This window comes from Halichoerus grypus, chromosome X (assembly GCF_964656455.1).
Source record: "Halichoerus grypus chromosome X, mHalGry1.hap1.1, whole genome shotgun sequence".
NCBI lineage: Eukaryota > Metazoa > Chordata > Mammalia > Carnivora > Phocidae > Halichoerus > Halichoerus grypus.
The window spans coordinates 21,170,519-21,195,577 of NC_135727.1; the positions used below are offsets into that span (position 1 = coordinate 21,170,519).

At 50.4% G+C, this 25,059-nt stretch overlaps 1 protein-coding gene and 1 non-coding gene across 7 annotated transcripts in view; both read right to left on the reverse strand.

The window, feature by feature from the left end:
• BCORL1 (BCL6 corepressor like 1) overlaps nt 1-19,236 on the reverse strand; it is a 61,403-nt gene extending 42,167 nt beyond the window's left edge. For 2 of the 6 annotated variants that reach the window (XM_078064975.1, XM_078064972.1), the window contains exon 1: nt 16,777-16,945. The gene's annotated coding sequence lies outside the window, so the exon portion shown is untranslated. Of the gene's footprint in view, nt 1-16,776; nt 16,946-17,777; nt 17,858-18,412; nt 18,500-19,131 lie in introns of those variants that run through there. The other 4 variants (XM_078064976.1, XM_036077723.2, XM_078064974.1 and 1 more) reach the window with 3 other exon arrangements.
• A 5,113-nt stretch (nt 19,237-24,349) lies between these two features.
• Nucleotides 24,350-24,422, reverse strand: TRNAK-CUU (transfer RNA lysine (anticodon CUU)). Its single transcript has one exon. It is a non-coding gene; the product is annotated as a tRNA-Lys (tRNA).
• Between the last annotated feature and the right edge of the window lie 637 nt (nt 24,423-25,059).

Sequence of the window (25,059 nt, forward strand, 5' to 3'; positions counted from 1 at the left end):
GAGTGACGTACCAATTTAAGTTCTCCAGAGGAAGCACATGCTTTCTTTAAAAGCCCTTCAAAAATATTCTATTCTGATTTCGACTGGGGAGTTATATAGATATAACACACATATTTAAGCTGGTTTAAAGCTCCCTCAAAATCAGATGCAATACTCTTTGTACTCTGACCACAAACAAGCAAACAAACAAAAAACAATGTTCCATCACAAACCACACATTTCTGTCCTTGTCCCTTTCTATCAGACTTGTCATCCCCATGACCTACCACCCCCTTCAGCAGCTAATGTCCAGCTGTCGCTGTTGACAACCACTGCCAATTCTAGAGAAAATGAGGCATCAAGAAAAAGCAGTTTACCCAATGAGCTTGTCTTGAGACCCTTAAAGTCCTGAGTTAGCTAAAAGTCTTCTTCATCGGAGCTCAGCTGAACAGAACCCTCAGTGATCAGAATTTTCTGCTGTTCTCCACTTTCCCAAGAAGTAAATCAGTACAATATAGTCACATCAGGGGTTTGTTTCGCTTATTCTTTATATAACCTTCAGAGATTGCCCATATTCAACACAAGAGCACTTGCTCATCCAACAAATATTTATTGAGCTCCCGCTATGTGCCAGCACGGTCCCAGGTACTGGTGATTCAACGACTACCAAAAAAGACCCCAAATCCCTGCCTTCATGGAACTTATATTCTCGTGGGATGAGATGGACAATACACACGTTAAATGACTCCTGTTATAGGAGGTTAGAAGGTGGTATAACACAGGCTAAGGGGCATGGCGATGGTCGGCGGGGGGAAGCACGCAGAATGGGCTACAGTTTTGAAAGGGGGTAACCGGCATAGGCCTTGCTGAGAAGGAGACATTTAAACATCCTGAAGGAAGCGAAGGGGTGAGCCATGTGTGTATCATCGTGGGGAAGAGCATTCCCGGCAGAAGGAACAATCTATGCAAAGGTCCTAGGGCAGGAGGCTGCAAGCTAAGATCCAGAAAGAGCCAGGAGGCCAGGTGGCTGGTGCAAAGTCCCCAAGCAAGGGAGGGAGGCAGCACCAGGACAGCAGAGCCACAGCCCCGCAGCCCCCCATCCTCATCCTGGTCCTCACCCTCCTCCCTCTCTCCGAAGCACAGGTTACTGCTGCCCTTGCCTTTCTTTGTACTTACCCCTCTCTTGGCTTTCCTGACCCAGCGCCTGCTTGCTTCTCCAAGGCTCTCTCTCCACCCACCCCAGAACCCTAGCCCTGGTCTTGCCTGGTCTCTCCTCACCTCTGCCAGCCCCCGTCTCTTCCCCTTGCCTCTTTTCCTCCCTACCCCCATCTCTCTCTTTCCCTTTTCCCTTCCCTCTCAATTTCTCCTTCTCCTATTCCCCTCTACTACTCCTCCTCACCTCCCTCTTCCCCCTATTATTCTCCCAGCTGTCTCTCTCTTCCCCTCTTCCTTGCTTCTCTCCTCCCTCTCTCCCATCTCTCTTGGCGCAGTCTGTGCTCCTCCACCTTCCTCCCCCTCCCACCTTTCCTGCCCAGGTCCTTTCCCCCCTTTCTTTCCTCATCCTTGGTTTCCCTCTGGCTCCCTTCATCTCTTCCTTCTCTTCCTCCTCCTTCCCTTCTTCCTTCCCCTTGTGTCCCCCTCCCCTCTACTCTTTGTCCTCGCCTCAGCCGTCAGTCTCCCTCTCTTGTCTTTCTGTCTCTCTCTGTCTCTCTTGCCCTCCTTCTGTCTCTGGCTCCCTACCTCAGTCTGGCTCTCGTTGGCTCTCCCCTACCCCACCTCTCTTGGTGTGTGTGTGGCGGGGGGGGGGGGGGAGGGGGGATGTGTGAACCCCGCTCTTCCTTCTCTCCAGCTCCAGAGCTCCCCCAGTTACAACTCTCCCCTTCCCGCACCAAAGACTCCCAAATCTGTATCTCTAGACCTGACCTCTCTCCTCAGACCCAGACCAGAATTTCCAGCTGCCAGCAACTCGCTGTTAATTGGATGTCCACCGAGCCCCTCAAACTCAATGTGTCTCAAACCGAACTCATTATCTGTTCCCATAAACCCGCTCCCCACCCCCCACGCCCAGCGTGTTTCCTATCTTAGTTAATGGCACCACTATCCCCCCACCTGGAAATTTCAGCGGTGTCGTCTTCAACTCCTTCTTTCCACCCCCACAACATCGCCGCCCACAGCCAATCAGGAGTCAAGCCTTAATAATGCCATCTCCATCCTCTCCTTCTGCCCCTCTTGCCACCACCCTGATGCAGGCCCTCATCATCTCTCATCCAGAATATTACAATAGCCTCTTAACTGGTCCCTCTGCCTCCAATTTCTTGATTTTACAATATATTCATCTTCTAAAGCACCAATTCGACCATGTCGCCCCCCGCCACCAAAAGCTTTCAGTAGCTTTCCTGTCTTCAGAATCAAGCCCAAATTTCTTAGCACAGCATTCCGGGCCCTCCCTGACCTGGCCTCAAACCTCCTCTGGCCTCCTCTTTGGCCACATCCTGCTATTTCCTTGTGGCCTCTGCCATCCCAGCTCCTGACCTTTCCCTGAACAAATCATCCAGTTTCAGGACTTCGCTGTTTCCTCACCCTGAAATGGCCTCTCCTGTGCCCCTCCTCCTCCCTCTGTCACCCCTCAAAGCCTGGCTTAAATGTCATCATGTCATCTCCCCAGCCCCTGATCGGTTAACTCTTCCCTCTCTGGTTCTCCTCAAATGTTTCATCCCTACCTCTCCCACAGCACAGATTCTTACTCTTCTCCACAGTGTGGTTAGCTGGGGGTGTGGCATGTCTGTCTCCCCCACCAATCAAGCTACTTAAGGTGAGAAATACCGTCTTTTTGGTGTCTGGTTCCTCTGTAATGTCTTAGAGATAGTAAGTACTCAGTAAATGAGTGTTATATGGAACTGAATCCTGGATGAGAAATTGAGGTGATGACCCTGAGAGATTACAAGAAGCAAAATCAACCCCCCCAAAAGTGTCCACCAGGCTTAGTAACTGTAGAAAAGAAAGCTGTACTTCACTGAAAGCACCACGCACTGCCCAAAGCACACCCTTCGCAGCTGCCCCATTCCAGCATAGCTCATTGTCTCTGAGCTGGTTTGCACCTCTGTAAATTGCAGATAACTGATGGATATGCAAACTCTGTCTTGTCCCATAGAGTTTGGACTGACTTCCCTCCCCACTGTGGAAAAAACCAGTTTTGCCTCCATTTGCAATTCAATTCCTTCACTCCATATAAATTTGTGCTTTTGGACTTTTTCTTTGAACCTGCTCTAACATCTGTCTGGTTCCCTTGTTGATTAACGAGTAAAATAAAATCTTTAATGCATGTTCATTTTTATATCTGTACGAGACTCATGATTTTACCTTTTTCTGGAAATTATCCTTAACATTACTAAGACAGTTATACGGGTTAACATATAATTTTAGAAAGATTTCAGCAAGGGGTAAGACAAATGGATTGACTGTCTGCTTCATCAAATCAGTTCACCCGGATCCCATCCCATCCCTGAACATCCTGGTCAATCAAGTTTTGACTTTTTCTTAGAATCTTGGAATATCCCAGTTCAAGAAACAACAGCTCAGGGGCACCTGGGTGGCTCAGCCGGTTAAGTGTCAGACTCTCGATCTCGGCTCAGGTCTTGATCTCACAGTCATGAGTTTGAGCCTACTTAAAAAAACAAAACAAGAGGCGCCTGGGTGGCTCAGTCGTTAAACGTCTGCCTTCAGCTCAGGTCATGCTCCCAGGGTCCTGGGATCGAGCCCTGCATCGGGCTCCCTGCTCCACGGGAAGCCTGCTTCTCCCTCTCCCACTCCCCCTGCTTGTGCTCCTGCTCTCACTGCGTCTCTGTCAAATAAATAAACAAAATCTTTAAAAACAAAACAAAACAAAACAAAACACAACAACAGCTCAGCCTGTTGACCAATACACCAGGTACTTTTAAAACATCTTTTCTCCCTATGAAGCATGAGAAGAGTCAAGCAATGAAAGGGGTCATACTTGCATAAGATGAATTTTAACACAAAGTATAAATTTAAGTGCCTATCTGAATACTTGTAGGCAGCAGATATAAGTCAGTCACCATTGCTTTTACACTCTTGGGCTTATTTTTGTTCTATTTAGAAGGGATTAGTTGTTTGTAGGGCCTGGGACAGAAATCAGAGGCGGGGGGAATGAATCCTGGCATTTGAAAACAGAACATATAAAATATCACCACCTAAATAAAGGAGTTTTTAGACCCCCCCAAAACCACAATACCAACAACAATAAAAAGAAAACCAAGTAAAAACCAGGATAATTACCAGACAATACCACACATTTTAGGACTACCTGGAGGCACCCTCATTTTCACAAGATCCTGAAGATAGAATATTTGCTTCACCTTGGCTTTCCACTTTTCTGTTAGGAATTTCTCAGGGCAGCCCCTCTTCCTATGTAGAGCCCACTGCTGCTATTAACAGTAGCCTTTGCAGAGGAGGGGGGAGGCGAGGTAGATATCACAGACAAGAGGGCACTGAGCTAAGTGGTCTACACAGGAAGGCAAGACTGGTCCTCTTGAGCCAGAGAGTAAGCCAAAGGAACTGCCAAGAGGCCCTGATGACATCAGTACCCACACAGGACGGGAGGAGTCAAGATGGCCAATGTACACCAAGGTCTCCCAAGCCAGAATCACCAAGCAGCTTGTTCAAGATACAGATTCCTAAGTCCCAGTCCTGGAGATTCTGGTCCAGGAGGCCTAGCGTTTCGTTTCATCACCATCATGTCTAATCAAATTAGCAACCACTCCACTGTACACTCCTTCTCAGGAGAGGTGAGCAAAAAGGAAAAACCTTACAGACACACCACACTTGGTAGGTTCCCCTGGTGTGCACACTCGTGTGCCGACTTGCTTCTGCTCACAGAGCCTGCACTCATGTGTAGTGTGCTTTCTTAATCTTTCTCTTGCTCTCTCTGATGGGAACCATCACATCAAAGGCTAAAGGCAAAGGTCCTAAAAGGAACTTCGAAGAAACCTGGTAATCCCGAGTGACCCAGGAAGCACGGGCACAAGGATACGAAATACCTCAAAGGATTTTCCCAGATATCACAACCATGTAATTGTTAAGAAATGAACAGCTGCATGGCCCCAGAATCAAATGCTGGTCACTGCCCGAAAGGCAGTGGGACCACTGTGAGCTATCCCCACTCTGGGGGGAAAAACTCGAAAGACACATCCAACTCAGTGGGAACAAAGGAGCACATGCGTGATCAGCAGGGGCTGAAAAAATAAAGAAACACAACATCTCAATTTAGCAGGCACATGCACACACACTTAAGTAGAGGCACTGACCAAGATGCAAGGGGCTGAATCCAGCGAGCAGACAGCAGAGAGCAGGCAGGCAGACATAATCAGCACACTACAGAACAGGGGAAGCCAAAAAGAAAATGGACTAACAGGAGAGCAATAACTTTAAAATGGTGAAAATAGCAGCTAAGCTGAGGGTGAGCAGATAGTAGAAGACAAACCATAATGAAGTAGAGATCTCTCCCCAAAAAAATCCAAAAGAAAAAAAATAACTGCTAGAAGATAAGAGCAGGTGTGAAAGGCATAAAAGAGAAGCCTACAGAATATAACAACCAAAAGAGAAAAAATGAAATAGGGGAACCTGAAATATTTCACCATCTTGGGCCAAACTGAAACACTGTGGGGAAGCACTGAACACAGACATTTTAGAAAAGTTTAGAGAGAATGTTATCAAAAGGGGAAGAACATCAAATTATAATCCAAGTCAGGGTTAGAGGGAGCTGGTAATAGGGGATGGGCAGCACTAAAAGCTCAAAGGAGATTTTACCGATTGGGTGGACAGGTTTTGTTTTGTTTTGAACTGTAGATGCCCAAACAAGCAGATTTCACAACAATTACAAGCAAAAGTATGGTCCTTGTGCGTATGAGGAAGGGAGGACGCGGAAGGAGATAATACAGCATCTATCTGACAAAATGTCTTTACCTTGGTAAAACGTTAACCTTGAACATGGCTGGCCAGGGTGTTTATCCAGTGAACTAGTTCCCCAGAATCACATAGCTTCCTCTGGGGCCAAAGACCCCCTATGTGCAGAACAATCGGCGCTGGCAACATATGGAACACAACTAGGCCCTTTATGCGTAGCATGAAACCTGCCCATTTATTCATGGTTGGACTCTTACCATCCAGCCAATAAATTAGAAATTCAAGATTAAGAAGGTCTCAGTTAAACTAAATCTGGTAGTACTCCCCCAGGCTTATTTTGGTTCACATTGTCTGGTGACCTGGAAGCAATTATGATTTTTAAAAAAATGAAAGAGCCGGAAAATATTCTTCTTGAAGCCTGGCCCTGAGTCTGTCCTCAAGAGAATAGGCGTGGCCAGTAGACAGTTTAAGAAGGAGGGTTGGGTCAGCAATGACTAATGTGTAAAGAAAACCAACTTTGGGACCTATTGCTCCAACAGAAATCCAGAGCTCTGGGTAAAGCTCCCATAAGACAGAGACATTCACATTCAAACCTCACAGAATCAAAGGAGAGGCCAGTCCATTACCCCACTTTGGGAAAAGCAGCATCTAAGACACCCCCAAGGAGATCCAAGAGACCACTGACATTTAGATCCTGGGGCTGAAGGGAAGAGGCCAGGACTACCACCTAGTCACTGAAGTGCCTTTAGAGAGAGGTCAAGATGTCTCAAAATCAGTGTTTTCTTTTTTTTTTTTTTAAAGATTTTGGGGCGCCTGTGTGGCTCAGTCATTAAGCGTCTGCCTTCGGCTCAGGTCATGATCCCAGGGTCCTGGGATCGAGCCCCGCATAGGGCTCCCTGCTCCGCGGGAAGCCTGCTTCTCCCTCTCCCACTCCCCCTGCTTGTGTTCCCTCACTCGCTGTGTCTCTCTCTGTCAAATAAATAAATAAAATCTTTTTTTTTAAGATTTTATTTATTTGACAGAGAGAGAGAGAGAGGGAACACAAGCAGGGGGAGTGGGAGAGGGAGAAGCAGGCTTCCCGCGGAGCAGGGAGCCCTATGCGGGGCTCGATCCCAGGACCCTGGGATCAATACCCGAGTCAAAGCAGATGCTTAACCGACTGAGCCACCCAGGCGCCCCTCAAAATCAGTGTTTTCAATAGGAAAGTGTACATGTACCCAACAAGGATGACTCTACCTGGCTTTAGATATGGAACCCTGACCACAGACCTTACCCTCCCTGCCGCTCCACCTTCTTCCATGTGGACTCAACTGGAGACTAACGTTCCTGTTTTCCCTATTTAATCATATATCCCAAACCTCACCTCCTAATGAGGAAGTTCTCCCAGTGAAAATTGTCCTAATTTAATGATTTCCCATATAAAGGTATTCTAATATTCTCCGCAGGCTTTCCCTCTAATATCTATATCCCCTCACCTTTCCTTACCATTAACCAAATATCATTCCCTGAAACTCAAGAGTCCCTATACATGCCCCAATCACTTTACTTTGCCCCCCTTCATGCAAACAATTTCCTCTATCACTACACACCACCACACACACACACACACACACACACACACACACACACAATCAACTGGAAATAATCTGCTGGGCAACTGAAAGGAGGAAGGGGCCCTCTGCACTGTTCATCCCAGCCTTCTGCCTGACTAATCTACTGTAGCACTTTCTAGTTCCCCTGGGGTTTTTTTTTCTACCCAAATATTTCTACTGGTTCTACCCCAAGGGATAAGTCTTATAGGAGTCATTGCATCCTCTTCCCAGATACATTTAATTCCTCTATTTACCAGGAAGACTAAGTAGTTGCCCGCACTTGGCTATAGTGTGGACACCTTCACAGACTCCTTGGTACCTCCATGTTTAAAAACCTGGCCTATAAACATTTATGAGACTGGATACAAAAGAATTTTTAACTATCTGTTAAACACATGAGAACTTACTCATTCAAATGAATGTAGTTACCTCCAAAGTAGTCACCTTGGGAGGCTAGCCGTTCATCTCAGTGGAGTGGCCAGGGCTTGCGATCTCCCTGGAGCTAGGTCTTCAGCAAATATTATCACCCCAACCCTCTCCAATCCAAACCATACCCTTTCTCAATCTCCTCACTAGTGCTGGATCCCCACTTATTCAGAGACAATTTGATGTTTAAAAACTGCCAAAATCCATTCAGAGCCATCTAGTCACACAGCAGCAACACCCTTGAAGAGTGATATAGTCTACTATCCACAGCCTAAACTGGGTGTGTGTGGGGGGGGGGAGGATTTGGGCTTGCCAGCCATCTCAGGTATCTCATTATGTCCATTTACTATATCACCTGCAAAATGGGAATAAATGAGTCCCTACTTAAAGTTGAGAATAGGAAGCGCCTGGCTGGCTCAGTCGGGAGAGTATGCAACTCTTGGTCTTGGGGTCGTGAGTTCAAGCCCCATGCTGGGCACAGAGCTTACTTTAAAAAAATAAAATAGGGGCGCCTGGGTGGCTCAGTCGTTAAGCGTCTGCCTTCGGCTCAGGTCATGATCCCAGGGTCCTGGGATCGAGCCCCGCATTGGGCTCCCCGCTCCACGGGAGGCCTGCTTCTCCCTCTCCCACTCCCCCTGCTTGTGTTCCCTCTCTCGCTGTCGCTCTCTCTCTGTCAAATAAATAAAATCTTTAAAAAATAAATAAAGGGGTGCCTGGGTGGCTCAGTCGTTGGGCGTCTGCCTTCGGCTCGGGTCGTGATCCCAGGGTCCTGGGATTGAGCCCGGCATCATCAGGCTCCCTGCTCAGCGGGAAGCCTGCTTCTCCCTCTCCTACTCCCCGTGCTTGTGTTCCTTCTCTCGCTTTGTCTCTGTCAAATAAATAAATAAAATCTTTAAAAAAATAAGAAAATAAAAAATAAGAAAATAAAATAAAATTGAGAAGAGTACAAAAGCCCATAAAAGGAACAAAGGTAATCAATTCCAACGATGAAGGAGGCAAAAAGCAAAAGTTTTCATCTCTCACTCACATTTTCATACCACCAGTTCGTTTAGCTTTTCTACCCACCGCCATACTATTTTCCTATTATTCAAATACCACTTCCATCTCCTGCTGTAAGGAAGTAATTTTACTGCATTTAAGGACAACACCTCATCACAGCTTTATGCTGGACCTAGGATCTAGCCACAAGATTTTATACAATTTCTAGACGGCACCGATATCCAGAAAAACTAAGCGGTCCCCATGAAATTAATCAGTCCTTTTCAAAATGCAAAGCCACCTCAAAATGGCATGCTAAGTTACTAGGGTCATTTTTGGTTTTGTTTTTTTAGCACTTCTCATTTCTCTTAGATCAAAACTAAGATTTGGCTTTCCTCAGTCTTGGTGTTCAGCAGAACTATATGAATATTTGGTGTGTCTTTCACACTCCAAAGTTGAATCATTGCAATCTGAGACCTGAATCCCTTTTGTGATGCTTGTGTATCTTCCATGCCATGGACTGTGGCAGTGGCCCTCGGGCGTCTCCATTTCAGTACACAGCATTCGTGATAAGGATTTTTTCATCTAAAGAGGATTCCTCCTCACCGAACTTTTACCTTTTTTTTTTTTTTAAAGTCTCCTGGACCTCTCACACAAATATTTGGAAAGGCCATTATCAGACTATTTTTTTCTACTCTCTCCAGACTATGGGCTCAACTCATTTTGTATAAATTACTCATATATATAAATATATACACATACATATATAGTACATATATACATATATGCTCACCATAGTGTATATATAATATATAGTACATACATATAATGTGTGTGTGTATACACACACAGTTATCTCAGTACTGACCCAATCTCCTACCTGTCTATAGGTTCCCCAAGGCCAGCAAGAATATTTTCTACTTCTTTTAATAGCCACTCCCAATACTGTCTAGCATGATACAAAGCATATAATACATGCTCAGTAAATACTTGCTAAACTACTGGGAAAAACTGAAATTCTCTCTAGGTCATACGGAAACCAAGAAACCCACGTAAAAAGCACTGGGTCTGTGGATGCCTTTTACTTCCCTTGCTCTCTCATAAACTTTCTCTTCTTTCTTTTCCTTGCTTCCACAACAAAGACAATCACAGAAATAAAATCAGGCCAGGGCAAAACAACAAAGTCAACCTCCAATTATCTGAGCGTGGTTTAGCCACAGCTAATTTTTAAACCCAGCCAACTTATGGACAGCTTTCTGCCACTTACAGTAGATGTGTACTCAGGGAACAACTCATTTTAATGTCTGCCTAAGCAGAATATAAATAGGAAGGTGAATCTGCTGGGTAGGGGGGCAGGTAGAGAATAATAACGCATTTCCAAGCCAAAAAGAAATTATTAATTTGTTAACTGATCTACCGTTTTAAATTGGCCTGCTATCACTCTCTCCCTGTACTGGCATAGCTGATTGTTGGCATCAAAATCCACTCTGGCTGCAGAAAGGATCTCTATTTTATAGCCCATCTTTTTTTCAGTGTTCAGAAGTTTGGTTTGGTGATACCTGAGCTATTCGAAACACGTTTTCTCCAATCCAATTGCTGATGAACCTCCTTGTCATAGAGCCATACAAGACCCAGGCTCTATCTACCAGCCTTTGTAGAACTTCCAGATGTCAGAGACATCTGGAAAGCCCAACCAGTCGTAATTAAATACAGCAGCCCTTTTCAGAAAGCAATGGTTTTTTAAAATGTCACCCTAGTAAACTAGGCTTGGGTCATTTTTTAAGCATGGCCCAAAATGTCCCCTGAAGTTTCAACTGGATATACAGTCTTCAGTTCCTGCCCCAAAATACTGAGCAGTGTTACAGCACAGCTGTTAAAGAAGCTTAGCCACTTCCACCTCAAAGGTGGATGCAATAATGGAGTGATGAGCCAAGCTATTTCTTCCTACCACATTGTAAATACTAAATATGTACTAATACAACAGGAATATGGAGAAAGAGCACAGAGAATCAAGATATATGGGGAGTGCTCAGGAGCCATTGAGAGTTTTAATTCTGCCACCATGTTTACCATAGCGTAATATAAAAGGTCACAGGACTCAATGGAATAAGAAAAACTAGATTATAACATAATAATAGATGTCATTTATTGGGCTCCTACTATGGACCTGGTCTGCCATGTAGATGATATCTGTGCAATTCTCATTGTCCTGTGAGACTGGGATTTTCATCTCCATTTTATAGATGAGAAAACTGAGGCTCAAGAGAGTTGAGTGATTTGCTTCCTGTCACGTAGCTAGGAAGTAGAAGAGCAAGGGCTCTAACTTAAGGCAGTATGTCTCCAAAGCCCTCCAGGTAATTCTGAGACATGCTAAAGTTTGAGAACCACTGCAAGATACTAACCTATACAAGCACGACCAAGTTAAACTGAGTAAAGCCTCATCATCACAAGACACCTAATCACCTCATGGATCCAGGTAGAGAGTGTACTGACTCATCCTGGGGATCAGAGTCACATACAATACACTCTTCTACAGTCTATAGAACTTGGAAAAATGAAAGTCTGCTTGTTTTCCTTATCCCCGGACACCAACATTATAACAAAACTTGACTGTACCCTTAAATGGCACTAACGCTAAGATTTCTAGGCATACCTTAGCAGTGAGGTAACCAAATTTTGTTTCTTAGCCGACAATCGGTAAAGAACCCTGAAACACAAAGCTCTGCTGCCCCTCAGTACTCTCAATTCTTCACGGACGCTTAACTTAAGATCTTCTTAAAATCCAAATAAAGACGTATCCTGCCTCACATACTCTCAAAGAATAAATCTGAAAATTACCACATTTTACAAATAATAAATCATCGCTCTTCAAATTCATCACAATTCATTGACCAGGGAAAATATGACCTTGACATGCAGCCTGCAGCCACTTTTTAAACAATTATCCATTTTTAAATGTTTTATGGGGAAAGGGTGGCTTCGGCTTAAAAAAGAAAAAGAGGGAAACAGAACAGCATATTTGAATTATGGGGATAGAAGCACAGTTAAATTTTACTCTTGACCAGAATTCAACTTCAGTTCACCAAAGAAAGTTTTCATCATGAAAGACTGCTTTCAAGTTATAACAGTGGGAAAGGGTACGATTTAGAAAGAGAACAGTTTCTACATTACTTTAAGGATAACCATTCAAAAACTGGCATTAAGAAAGCCTAGTTAGTATGTGAGATTATGTAAAATACTGTACTAGCGGCATCCTAGTGGCCGAAAGGTAGACTACCTATTACCTCCCTCTTTGGCCATCCTGGCACTAAACCTTCTGGCAAGCATAGACTCATACCTAACTGGAACTCCAGCATTAAGAAATTTCCTTTCCTTCTGAAAACTCAAAGGTCTAGGGTCTTCCTCCCCCCCTTATGCAATCATCAGTGGCTTGTCCTCTTTTATCCCAACAATGCCCACTTTCCCCAGGGCTCTCTGTTCCACTCTAGTTAGTGTTCATTTTCCCACCCAACTTAACCATGAACTCCTCCTCTCTTGATCCCAGATGCTGGCTGACGCTGGAAAACAGCTCTCTACCCCACTGTGGCCATTCTATTCCATCTCAAATTGAGTTCAGCCTAGAATCAATGAACCAGTCCAGATGCCCAACCCCTGATTAGCGCCTCTCCTCCATGCGCCCATCCCACCCTCCAATTCTGGCCCAAGGCTCTAAGGCCACACTGTTCTTTATCCTGTCTCACTCTGGAATTTCCATAATTCACCTCCCTATATCTAGGATTCCTTCCACTTGCAGACTGGAAAAACTGGTGTATTCCCACTTTCAGCTTCTTTCAAGGCCATTCTACTTAGGTTGCTGAATTCCTTCTCCCATCCAGGACGCTTATTTTAGCCTGAATTTTCTAACTAATGCTTAGACTTATAAGCCCTGGATCTCAGCTAACCTCTGCTGCCTGGGCCCTCCCAGGACAACAGCTATCAAAGGCAACTTTTTACCTTCCCTGAACATGTGAGTAAATATCTTCCTTTGGCTCCTTATTCCACCCTCTTTCACATTCTGCATTTTTTAGCCTATATACTATCTCTATATTCTCTACATCCCTATGGGTAAATATATGTATATTCCTTCCTACATGCCAGTTTCTCTCCAACCCTATTTTTACCCAAGATCGTCCTCTCTCTCGCACCAACCATAGTGATTCTAGCATGAAAGTGTAAAGAGCCTTCAAGGTTCTTCAAATTTTACTTTGGAAAACCTAGCCTGGAAATTTCAGGGTTCCACTTTTTCTTTAGTTGGCCCTGATGTAAAACCAGGGATGATCACTTTTCTTCCCCCTTCACTGCCTAACCAACCCTCTTCCTGACTTTTCTTTTTGCCTTCCTTCTTTCTAGTATTCAAGTCTTTTTCTCCCATAATTCTGTTCTCCTAAAAGAAGCCCCTCTCTGAAACCCGTAATCCAGACTCATCATGTGAGATTTTCTGCCACCTGTACTAAACATTTTTTTTCCTATGGAGTGAACTACAGCATGAATAAAGCAAACAGACCCCTGGAGGAAACCCTTTTGCTTCCCAAAAGTCTAGGCCACTGGGAGTCTATGCCCTACCAGCTCTGGGCAATCAAAACAGCCAGATCTCTGAGTTCCCTTGGTGCCGCCACCATTTCCTCTGGAACTCCCCTCCACTCTGCCCAATCCAGACTCCAACAAAAGAACTTGCCAGGGACTTAGCTTTCCTCTGCCCTATCCCAACAATTTGCTGTCTTTTCCTTATGGCTTATTCTAAAGAAACAGTCCTCCTTAACCCCTTCCTCCATCAATGACTCTCAGAGCCAGGACAGAAAGAACCCTACCCTTGCTGCATAGCTGGTAACAGGGTCAGCCCGCTGAAAGTCAAGTTGAGTAAGGCTCTGTGCCTGATGGCCTGTGCCTCTTGTCCTCACCATCTATCCCAAAGGCAGCGGCCCCAGTTGCCTTATCAAAAGATGAGTCTGGTAACAATAGCCACATGGCTTACTCAAAACGACTATGTCCCTCTTAAACTCTATCAACCTTCAGATTCTCTTGAGTCACCAAGTCCCCTGCTCCTCCTAGCTCCCCCAGTCCTTCTTACTAACTTTGCCTCTCCATCAAAATTTTACAGGTTCCTCCCCCAAACTTTTGCTTCGATTCTTGGGATTGGGTTATCCCATTTAATCCCCAGTGGAATCCTCCAAATTTCTTTCCTACGTACTGTCCTCTTCAGTACCACATGGTGACATCGCCATCCAATTTGAGTACCCCTAAACCCTGCTCCATCTCCCCCAAAATAAAGCTCCCTCTATCCCAACATTCAAGGACAGGTCAGGTAAACAGAGAACGAGATGACCTTTAAAATCCCTTCCAACCTTGGGATTTTATTATAAACCTAATCTGCTTCCAACACCAAACGCTTCCCCCTGTTCATTTCCCCAGCGTCTCAGCAGCGTGACTTTGAGAAATAGCCTTCTAAGTTGAAAGAGCCAGGCCAACCAGAGTAACACTAACCTACAACTGCACCCCCAGAAGCCTTACCAAAGATTTTTGCAATTGTACTCCACCTCTGTGCCACCGGGACGACCTCCAAACTGCCTTGAGTATTCAGCTGTGGCACGAAGTTAGCAGGCCCCCTTCCCACTCTCGCGTAAAGAGCCCCTAAACCCTGGGCTAGATGCATCCTCGCCAAGCGACGCCTGTCCTTACTGTCTACTCTAGGAGACACCAAGAATGAGTAAGTATCACGACATCGACAGCTTCCTACAATCAACACTGAAAATTTCAAAACAATAAAACAGAAACATAGTGCTTGCACTGGGAGAGGGGGAAGGTGCGGGCGGAATAGAAGGGCACCTCCACTGGCCTGGGCTGTTGGCCTCCCGGGCTTGCACTGTGTTTCCCTCTCGCCTTTCCCCTCGACCACATCTTTCCCTACAACATTCTCCCGCCCCTCCATAACACGAAATCCCCAGCCGAGGTGCGGTCGGCTCCTCCCAGCCCTACCCCGGACGTCCCTCCGGCCCAGCCTTCCCCTCGGCGGGACCCCGGCGAGGAGGGCCCCCCTCACAGTCCAATTCACCTCCCTGTCCCTTCCCGGGCCTCTGGGCGCCCCTGCAGGGCTCTGTCCCAAAGCAGAACCTCGAGGAGCCAAGCCCACGAGGCCCGTCGCGGGACCCACCCCCCCTTCCTTCTCCCAGCACCTCGTCCTCCATGCACCCGGCCCCCGGGGCTCTTCGTCGTCGTCGTCCGGGCTCGTACCGCCCCCCGTCGGGGGCTCCACCCCCCGCCTGCTCCCGCCCCCAGGACGGCCCCCTCCCCACCACGCACCGCCTGCGCCCTCTGCCCCGGCACGGGACTCCCTTTGGCCTCCGTTCCCCGCCCAGAAGCGGCGGCGGCGGCGGCAGCAACGGCTGCGGCGGCCCCAGCAGGAGCAGCAGCGGCGGCGGCAGCGGCGGCGGCGGCAGCAGCGCCGCCCCGGCCCCGCCCCGCCGCCCGCCGGAGCCCCACGCCCCGCCCGCCCGCCCCGCCGCCGGACTGCTCCCCCCGAAGCCCACCACTAAGCCCCCCCACTCCCCAGCCGCGATCCGCTCGAATCCAGCTCCGCTGGGCCTGCTGTCTGTTCCTCACGCCCCTTAGGACCCGGGGTGGGGGAGCCCTGGGGTTCGCGGCCATCCCTCTCCCTCCTTCAAGGGCTGGGGGATTGCCCCTGATCCCGAAACCCGGCCCCGTAACCGGAGCCTCCCTCCTTCCACCCCTCGGCTTCGCTCTCAGACCCCTTGCTTCCAGGCCTGGCGCGGAGCGGGTGGAGAGCTTGCACGCCGGATCTCCCCCTGGCTTGCCGGGGCTAGTATGAATTGCCCCCATCTCATCCTCCTTCAATTTAAGCCCCCTCCCCGCCGCGCCCGGCCCGGCGGCCCCCGCCCCTAGAGCGAGGGCAGCGGAGCCAGGGCGCTCCGAAGTCATCCCCCGCCTTTTTTCCAGGGACTCGGATAATTGCCCCTGCCCCCATCACAGCACTCCCACTCCCGAACCCAGGCCCCGCCGCCACCTAGGGGTACCCCTTACCCTACGGTTCCCGCACCCCAACACCGGGGAGAAAGCAGCCCTGAAGAGCAACCGTCGCACCTCCCCTCTGAGGTTGGAGGGTATTTTCTCCAGGTCTCTTCAAGACTTCATCACGGACAGCCACCCCCCCCCCAAAAAACAAGCCCTTTCTCGCCCTGCCCTCCTGGCCAGCCTCCCTTCGGATCACTGGATCCTTGGATGGGGGGTGGGGGGTGTTAGGGCCAGGTAGTTAACAAGACCATAGCCTCCACCTCCCTTTCTGAGGAGTGGGGTAATTCCAATGGTTCCCCCCCAGGATCAACCCGACCCCCGTTTCCATGGAGACCCCCGCCCAGCCAGGAAGAAGACTCTCAGATCGTGGCGAACAAGTCTCACCTGGCTAAGGGAGAAGGGGGTGAGGAGGGGGTAGGGTAGGGCAGGGATGGGGTACGAAGGTGGGAAGTGGAGGGGAGCTGTCCCGAAGGGAGGGGCGAGAACAGAGCGAGCTCCAGGGAGCGCTACGTCCGGGGACACGAAGAGGACGGCGCCCCCGGGGGGCAAGCAGAGCGGCCGCTGGGCGAAGAAGGGACAGGGTTGGGAAAAGGCTTAAGATAGAAAGAAGCGGGTGGGGGGGATACGAGAAAGCCGGGGAGTCAAAAGGGGTGGAGGGGTTGGGGGAGAGAAAAAAAAGACGCACCTGTTCCCGGGTCGGCTCCGCGGGGAGGCTCAGGCCGCCACCCGGGCTCCCTCTTACCCACTCTGAGCCGCCACCCGCCTAATACTGCCCCGATCTGATGCCCCCCCTCCGCCCCTTATCGCCACCGACCTCCTTCTCCTCTCTCTCGGCGGCGGCGGCGGTCGGACTCTAGGAACTGAGAGGAAGAAGGGAGGGCTCGGCAAAGCGGAGGAGAGACAGAGCCACACACTGGCAGCAGCCGCGGCAAGCGAAAGAGTGAGGGGGAGAGCGGTGTGTGTGTGTGTCTGTGTGTGCGAGCGAAGCCTGGTGGAGTGGGTGCCGGTCGCAGGGCTCGACGGGAAGTGGAGTCCGGCGGGGTTCGCGGGCGGCGCTAGCCGCCGCTCCACGGGACTACAACTCCCAGAATGCCACCTGCCGAGGGGGGAGGAATGGGGAGGTGGAGGCGAAGGGAGGGAGCGAGCAAGAGAGGGAGGGACGAAAGCAGGGAGCAAGCGGCGGCGAAGGGGGCAGAGCCAAGCAGCCCCGGTGACACTGGGAGGGGAGGGGAGGAGGAGGGGATCGCTGCGAGGACCAAGCGGATTCCGGAGAGGGAGGCAGCAGCAGCGGCTGCAGCAAGCCGGGCAAAAAGCTAGACTCCCAGGAGAGGCGGAGGCGCTCAATCCTAGGGGCTGCAAGAGCCCCACGCCCCCAGCCCTCAATGCCCCTCGAACGGGAAGACTGAGGAAGGGAAAAGATCAGGGCGCCAAGGCCAGGGGTTTCTGTCTCTCTCCTCCAAGGCTCTCCACCATATGCCCCGACCTGACTTTCTCAGGCCACTGGTGCCCGATCCAGTGTGCAAATCCAGAGACCCCAGATCTCCCCTGCCGGGCAGCACAGAACAGACACATTCAGTCCCCTTCTCCCAGGGGCCTGAGGGAAGCTCCCCTTGCTGGCAGGGTGTGACTCCCCCCTTTTTCCCTCCCCCCCGTCATCGCCACCCCCCATGTCCCTCCCAGAACCCCTCCCCTGAAGCCTGGGCTCGCTTCTCCCTACCTTACAAGAAACGGAGTCCCTCCAGGGGCGACTACCCAGCCCCCTCCTTTATACTGGGTCCCTACCCACCATTATCTCCTCAGCGTTGCCCCCCTCACCGAAGGAATAGTGGGAGTGACCCGAGTTGGACTGGTGGCTACTTTCCCTCAGAGACTAGCCGTCCTTGGCCACGCCGACCCTGTGTAGAGATAGAGAAGCACATTAATACCGCCCCCCAAAGTTCGGATCCCCGTGGAAATGGCTTACAAGGAAAGGGGTTGGTAGTGGAAGTGAGCTGGGGGTGAATCTCAATCCTCAAACCTCGTTCTAGGCGTGGAAATCCAGGGATTCCTCCCTTTCCTTAAAAGCCATCAAATCGCTTGAGGGGGTGGGGTGGGGGTAGGTTATCTAAACCCCAATGTCCACAAGACTCGAAGCGACGCTACATGTAGGAATAAGATACGAACTAGGCTGCTGCCGCGGGAGGGAGAGTATACCGCCGCCCCCCCCCACCCCACGCCGTCGTCCACCCCCAAACACATACCCCTAGGAGAGTCAGATGGCCTAGGAAGGGGGGAGGCGGTGGGAGCGCAGGAGAGTGAAAGGGTTGTGGCGGGGAGGGTCCGCGGCCCCCTGAGAGCAAAATCCAGATGCTAAGAGGTGGGTGGGGGGTGCGGCATAATTGCAGACGGTGTCTTTCCTTGCTTTTCCCGGAATCGCCGCCGAACACCGTCTAACACTCGCAGTTGCTTACCAGTCAGTCCCCTAGCCCCATTTGTGCGCGTGAGGCGGCCCGAGCCCGGGAAGCCCGGGCACAAACTCCGCGGAAGCTGGCCTTCGCTGCCGCCGCGCTGCCGCGGGCCTCCCTCCCTCCGCTGGCGGCCCCGCCGATCTACCTTCGCCCCCGGCCGAGGCCAGACCCCGCTCGCAACTCCACGCCCCTACTCCACCCCCGGCTCCCCCCTTCGCCCTCTCCCCGCGGGTCCGGCCCAGCCCCTAGCGCCGCCCCGCCCTACCGCTCGGTCCCGAGCCCAGCAAGTGCCCCGAACTCGCCCCCCGCCCCCACGCCCAGGCCAGTCCGGCGGGGCCTGGTTTCCCCCTCCCGCCGCGCCCCGCCCCCGAATCCACGTCCTACTTCGCCGCCCAACTCGGCCCGGTCCGGGTTCGGCCCGCGCCCAGGCCACCGGAGTCTCCGGTTCGGTCCGGTGTATGGCCACCTACCCCGCCCTTGCCTGGGTGCCGGCCTGGCCCGCTGCCTGCGCCCGCCGAGCCGGCCCAGGCGCGCGGTCCGGGTCTGGGTCCCGGTGCCGGCCTCGGTCCCAGCGGCGTTGCCGCGTCTCGCCACGAGGGCTCGGTCCACGCAAGATCCGAACCCGCGAGGGGTGGGGGCCGCGGAAAGCAAGTTTCTTTATCTTCCCTCCGCCCCCGCCGCAGGGCCGCGCCATCCCCCACCCCCCACGGCGCCCCCTTCACCTGGGCAGAGCCCCCCGGCCGCTGTCGCAACTTTGCTCTTCTCCACGCCGCCGGGGAAGCGGGCGAAGCGAGAGGAGGAGGGAGGTGGCGGGGGGTGCTGGGATCAGGCCGCTGGGCTCCGGGAGGACACGTGGGGGAGGAGGGGAAGGAGGAGGAGGAAGGGGGGGCGGGCCTGCAGTTCTCGGGGCTCCCCCTGCCAGCACCGGGGAAGCCGGAACCTCTCCGGGCAGCCGCAGACCCCGCACTGGCCACGGGGGAAGAACGGAGCCACCTTCCCCCGCCAGCCCCCGGCTCCAGGAAGGGGGGGGCGAGCAACGCCGCTCGGGGTCGGAGAGCGAGCGTTTTCGCTCGTGCTTTATGTGTGACTCTCTATCTCCGTTTAGCCTCCGTGTATGGGGGGGGTGCGTGGGGTCTTGCATGCGGGGGGGGCGCCCCCGCCGGACGCCCCGCCCCTTCCCTGGCCCCCCACTTCCCTAACCCGGGCGACCTCGGTGCAAGGCTCTGGCGCTCGGGCACCGAGGCCGCCCGCGGGCGCAGCCCCAGCCCCGGCGCCGAAGTGGGACAGGTGCTGGGGAAGGGAAAATGCCGGGGCTCGCTGCCTCGCCTTGCGTCTCCAGGGCGGCCCACCCTTCGTGGCAACCTTGCGTGCTGCAAACCCCTTGGGCCGACTTCAAAGGACAGCCCCTGGCCTGGGCGTGGAGGCACCTTTTGGGGGGGGGTGCCTGGAGCGAGAGGCCTGAGGGAGGAGGAGGGAAACGAAAGGTCTGTAAAGGGGGAAAGCCTGCACGATTTGGGGGCCGAAAACCTGGCTCGAGGAAAACTCGGCTTCTGCCCACCCCCCCCCACCAACCCCCCCTCCAAGGCTCCTCAGTCACCAAACCGAGCCCCCTTGACCCTTACCCTTTACCCTAACGACTCCCCGCCTGGCCAAAGGAATAAATCCTCATATGTGTTTACATCCCAGGCCATCCCGCCATCCCCAAGACTGAAGGGCTGAGAAGCCTGCGGACCACATTGGAACTCTGATGACTTTACATTAACTCCGAGGAGGAGAGCAGCTTGCGAAGGAGCTGAAGCTGCCGGCAGACTTGCTTTCAGTCTTAGGGTGTTTCTTAGCAGCTCCAACCCTGAGCCCGCGGTTGGGACTTCAAAGGCATCGCCTCAGCCTAGAGGGTATTAGGGGAGGTGCCCGGCAGTTCCTGGAGGGTTCAGGGCTTTGTAAACACGGAATGTGAAATGAATAGCAGGAATTTGCAAAAAAAATCTTTATGTGCAGATATATTGATATTATTTATTATATATTTATCTATACTAAGGAAGCTAGAGGGTCATTTGGACTAGAAGGAAGCCCTGACGGATTAATGTCTTCCTCCTCCTCCTCCCTGCCCCTTTCCTTTGTCCCAGGCCCAGAGAGTTTCCATCTCTAAGCTATGGGGTGTCTTCTCTCAGTTGGAAGGACTTTAGAGATGGCAGGTGAGACTTGCCTGGTATGTCTCCCTCACCTGGTTTAAAGGAGGAGTATTGCAGAGGAGGGTAAGCCACTGAGGTAGCAGGGGCTTTGCTGTTGTCTAAGGCCTGCTGTTCTATGACCCCTCTGGCTTGTCCTCACCAGCCTCAAAATCTACCGCCAGCAATGGGGACCAAACACTTGCCACTTTGCTTTGGGAACTTATTCACTAGCTGTCTTACTTGGCCATTCCCACCCTCCTGTGCATCCCCCCCCCCCCCACACACACACTTTAAAAAATGTTTGGCCTAAGTTGCACAAAGGGAAAGTGAAAATTTGAAATGATTCCTTTAGACTAATCAACATACGAATTCTACAGGCATTACTAAGGTGTGAGGGATCACCTCCATTGGGCCTGATAATGCAGGCCCCAGCAATTCTGCTTTGATTTAAATTGGCTGTCTTCACTGATTTTAATTCATCTGGTAATTACTAAATTTCCACTTCTCTTAAGGGCCTTAGGCCTTGGGGCTACTTTGCTCTTTGGTTTGAGGCTGAAATGGATTCTGGACACCTCTGTTCCCCACTCATCTCTATCTCACCGTTTGGCTGCATCATTTATCTGGCGAAATGAAGATTGGGGCAAGATGGTTATTTCCTGGCTGAAGCTCTAGCTTCTCTGAGCCCTTCCTGTTGGGGGCCATGCTTCCTGCCCTACAGGAGGTGATGGGAAATCAAGGAGCAGGGTGGGGAGAGCTGTGGGAAACCTTGAAAAGAGTAAAGATTAATGATTATTTTATTTGAGGCTAGAACCACAACATAATAATAATAGTAATAATACCTTTGTACAATCTCAGGATGTCTACAAAGCCCTTTCACTTGTGTTCTTTCATTTGTTTTCTCACTCCAACCCTCGATTTTGTAATTGAGGAAACTGAGTCTATATGCATCTATGAGTGGCTTGCTCAAGGTCACATGGCTAGTGAGTTCCTGAACCAGGACTCAACCCCAGTAATCCTGACCCCACATCCAGAGTTCTTTTCAACATGGTATAGCACCTCCATTTAATGCCAAAATGTTCCTTTTCATGCAGATTTTTAAATAATTGTTTCTTCCATCAATAACAGCTACTGGCCTGGGCCTGGACTCTCGGAGAGTCAGCTTGGTGTGATGGAAAGAGGATTGTTTGGAGAGTTCTAAGAACCAGATCCTAGTTCTGTCCTGTCGATGGCTAGCAGTGGGACCTCAAGCAAGCCCTAACATTTGAGTAGGGCCCGCCCAATGCCAGGGACTGTGTTTTGGGTCTTCCTCCCAACTCCAAAATATGGGAATCAATGCACCTGTCCTCCCTCTTTCACAAGCACACCCCTGAGCATCAAATGAGATAGTGGATGGGAAAGAATTTTGTGCACCGTAAACTACTGGACTCATGCAAGTTTTTACTATTATCAGCCCCGGCATCACCAGCCTCCTTTGCACAGAGACCTAGGGGTGACATGGGCCTGGGCTCTGCCCTCCTGGAGCCAACCAGACAAAATAGGGCATTTGGGGTTCGTGGGGGTAATTTAGGCCTCACACCAACCTCTGACTTAATTCATAGGATAATTGCTCCAATTCTCTGCTTTGTTCTGAAATCAGAGGGCTTCCTTGTGTCTCTGGTAAAACAGTCCAGTCCTGTGACAGCGACAACAACAACAATGACAACAATTTCAGTGGCTTAGATCGCTGGAGTGTCAGAAGGAAGTGAATATGAAGCTTCTGGTCATCCCTTCATCCCCTGCCCACCCCCCCACACACCCCCCACCCCACCCCCCACCCCCCGGTCATTTGAAGGTGAAGTCAGAGCTGGAACTCAGAGTCTTAGGACTGTCAAAGGGCTCATTTTAAGCCACTGCAGTTGAAAGCAGACTAGGGGAGTGAAGGGTACAGAAAGCACCCTGCAAATTCAGGAAAGAAAGAGTGAAGCAGGGCTGACCATGAGTTACATACACTATGTGCTCTATAGCGTTTCCCTTCGTGCCCTGGGAGGGGCCGTGGGGGAGAATTCATCGCCCCTGTTGGCTCTTCATATATCTCAAATGCATGAACCCTACTGCAGCAGGTTGCTGCTGGAGACGCATTCCAACAGCCCACTGCATGCTGAGGAAGGCCTGTTCTCTGCCCTCTAAGAGCCCTGGGTCTAGATGGGGAGACAGCATGTCTGGTTAAACTAAACTCTGTAAACAACTAACAGCCTTTCTGGATTTTATAGCCAAAGGGGGGAAAATGAGGAAGGGGGCTAAAATCACTCCAGAGGCCTCTCAAGGTCAAGCCTCCCTGCCTCCCTAAGACTCTTAATAAGGTTTTTAATCAAACAGACAGTGTTAGAGATGGAAGAAACTAAGAAATCATCTGCCCTCCCAAAAACTGGCGTTGGCTGCCCATTGGCAACAAAATCAACTCCATAAGCCTTCACCTAGCTTCCACGGCCCTCCCTGATCTTGCTCCAGCCTCCTTCCCATCCATGTCCCTCACAAAGCCTCTGTTCTCACCAAACCAGCCCTCTCACCATTCCTTGGACAGGACAAGCACTTTCTGGACTGCTCCTTCAGCATTTTCTATGCCCTTCTGGGCTTGTTGAAATCCCACTCAACCATTACTCAAGCTGGTTCTTTCATGCCACTTTCCCTGACCCCCACTCCCTCCCCATGGAAGTTAACTTCTCCTCGGGGTTTCCCCCACCATACGGAGCTTGGCCCTCTATTAAGCACTTCTACACTCTGCCTATCTGTCTCTCCAACTAGATTTCCACTTCCTTGGATGAAGGGACCCAGTATTTCTCAATTGTGTATTACAGCCTCCTTTCTCTCCCCCCAACATCCCCTACCATGGCATGGAGTAGGCCTTCTACAAGTATTTGTTAAGTGAATGAATGAATGGATGATCTAATCTTTTTTTTTTTAATACTCTTCTTTTTTTTTTTTTTTAAAGATTCCATTTATTTATCTGAGAGAGAGAATGGGAGACAGAGAGCACGAGAGGGGAAGGGTCAGAGGGAGAAGCAGACCCCCTGCTGAGCAGGGAGCCCGATGTGGGACTCGATCCCGGGACTCCAGAATCATGACCTGAGCCGAAGGCAGTTGCTTAACCAACTGAGCCACCCAGGCGCCCCGAATGGATGATCTAATCTAATCCCTTATTTCATAGTGGGGAGACTGAGGCCCAGACCTGGCTTCCCTTCTTGCCCATTGAAGACTCAGTTTTAAGTTTTAGCCTCCTTTAGTCTTTCTCTTCCCATTTAGTGCCTACACACAGTCTCTGAAGTTAGACAGACATGGTTTGAATCCTAGCTCTGCCACTTCCTAGCAATATCACCTTAGACCTTTAATTTCTGTTTGAGCCTCAGTTTTCTGTTATAAAATGGGTGCTAATAAATACTTCCTGAAAATGTTATAAAGATCAAATGAGTTCTCAGACGTTAAGCACTTAGAACAGTGCTTGGCACCTAGTAGATACCCCATAGTAGTTGTTCTTTTTTTAAGCATGAGGAGTTTCTACTTTTTATTTATTTATTTTTAAAGATTGTCTTTATTTGACAGAGAGAGAGAGAGTACAGAAGAAGGGGGAGCAGCAGGCAGAGGGAGAAGCAGGCTTCCCTGCAGAGCAGGGAGCCCGATTGCAGGACTCGATCCCAGGACCCTGAGATCATGACCTGAGCCGAAGGCAGATGCGTAACTGACTGAGCCACCCAGGCGGCCCCCATTTTTTAATTTTTATTTTAAGTAGGCTCCATGCCCAACGTGGGGCTCGAACTCACCACCCTGAGATCAAGAGTCTCACACTCTACCAACTGAGCCAGCCAGGCGCCCCAAGCATGAGGAGTTTTTAGAGTTCAGAACTTGGGAGCACCTGCTTAATTCAAGCCTGGGGATAAAAGCACAACCTAAACATAAAGAAAAAGAAAGGTGGATTTTTGGCAAGGGGAATGGAATAAAATTTAGCAAGACCTTTCAGCAAAACTATTATCTCTTCCCCCAAAGAGGCTAAAGAATATTGAGACTAGCACCCAGTTCAGTGGCCCACATTCAGTGGGTGCTCACCCAATTCCACTTCCTCTGGCTGTGATGGTGATTCTATGTAGGCTCAGGGATGTTGGCATGGGACCGAGATACCCTACTGAATTAACACATCTCTATGCTCACTCCTATCCACGTGCCCACACTTGAGTTCCTTTCCCTCTGGCCAAATCCTTCAAGCCCCACTTCCACTGAGCTGTCTCTGAATGCTTTTGCCTCTGAATTCTTGGCCCCGTAGGTAAGTACTGCTTAGCACTTAGTGATTTTCTATGCTTTGTGACTTAGTTCTACCTCCCCATCTGAGGGCAGGCACTTTGCCATAGAAAGCAGCATCCCCCACAATGCCTGGCAGTGTTTGAGCAAACAGCACTCCATGAATACTTGGAGACTGATTGACAGTAGGCGTTCAATGGGGGCATGGGTCCC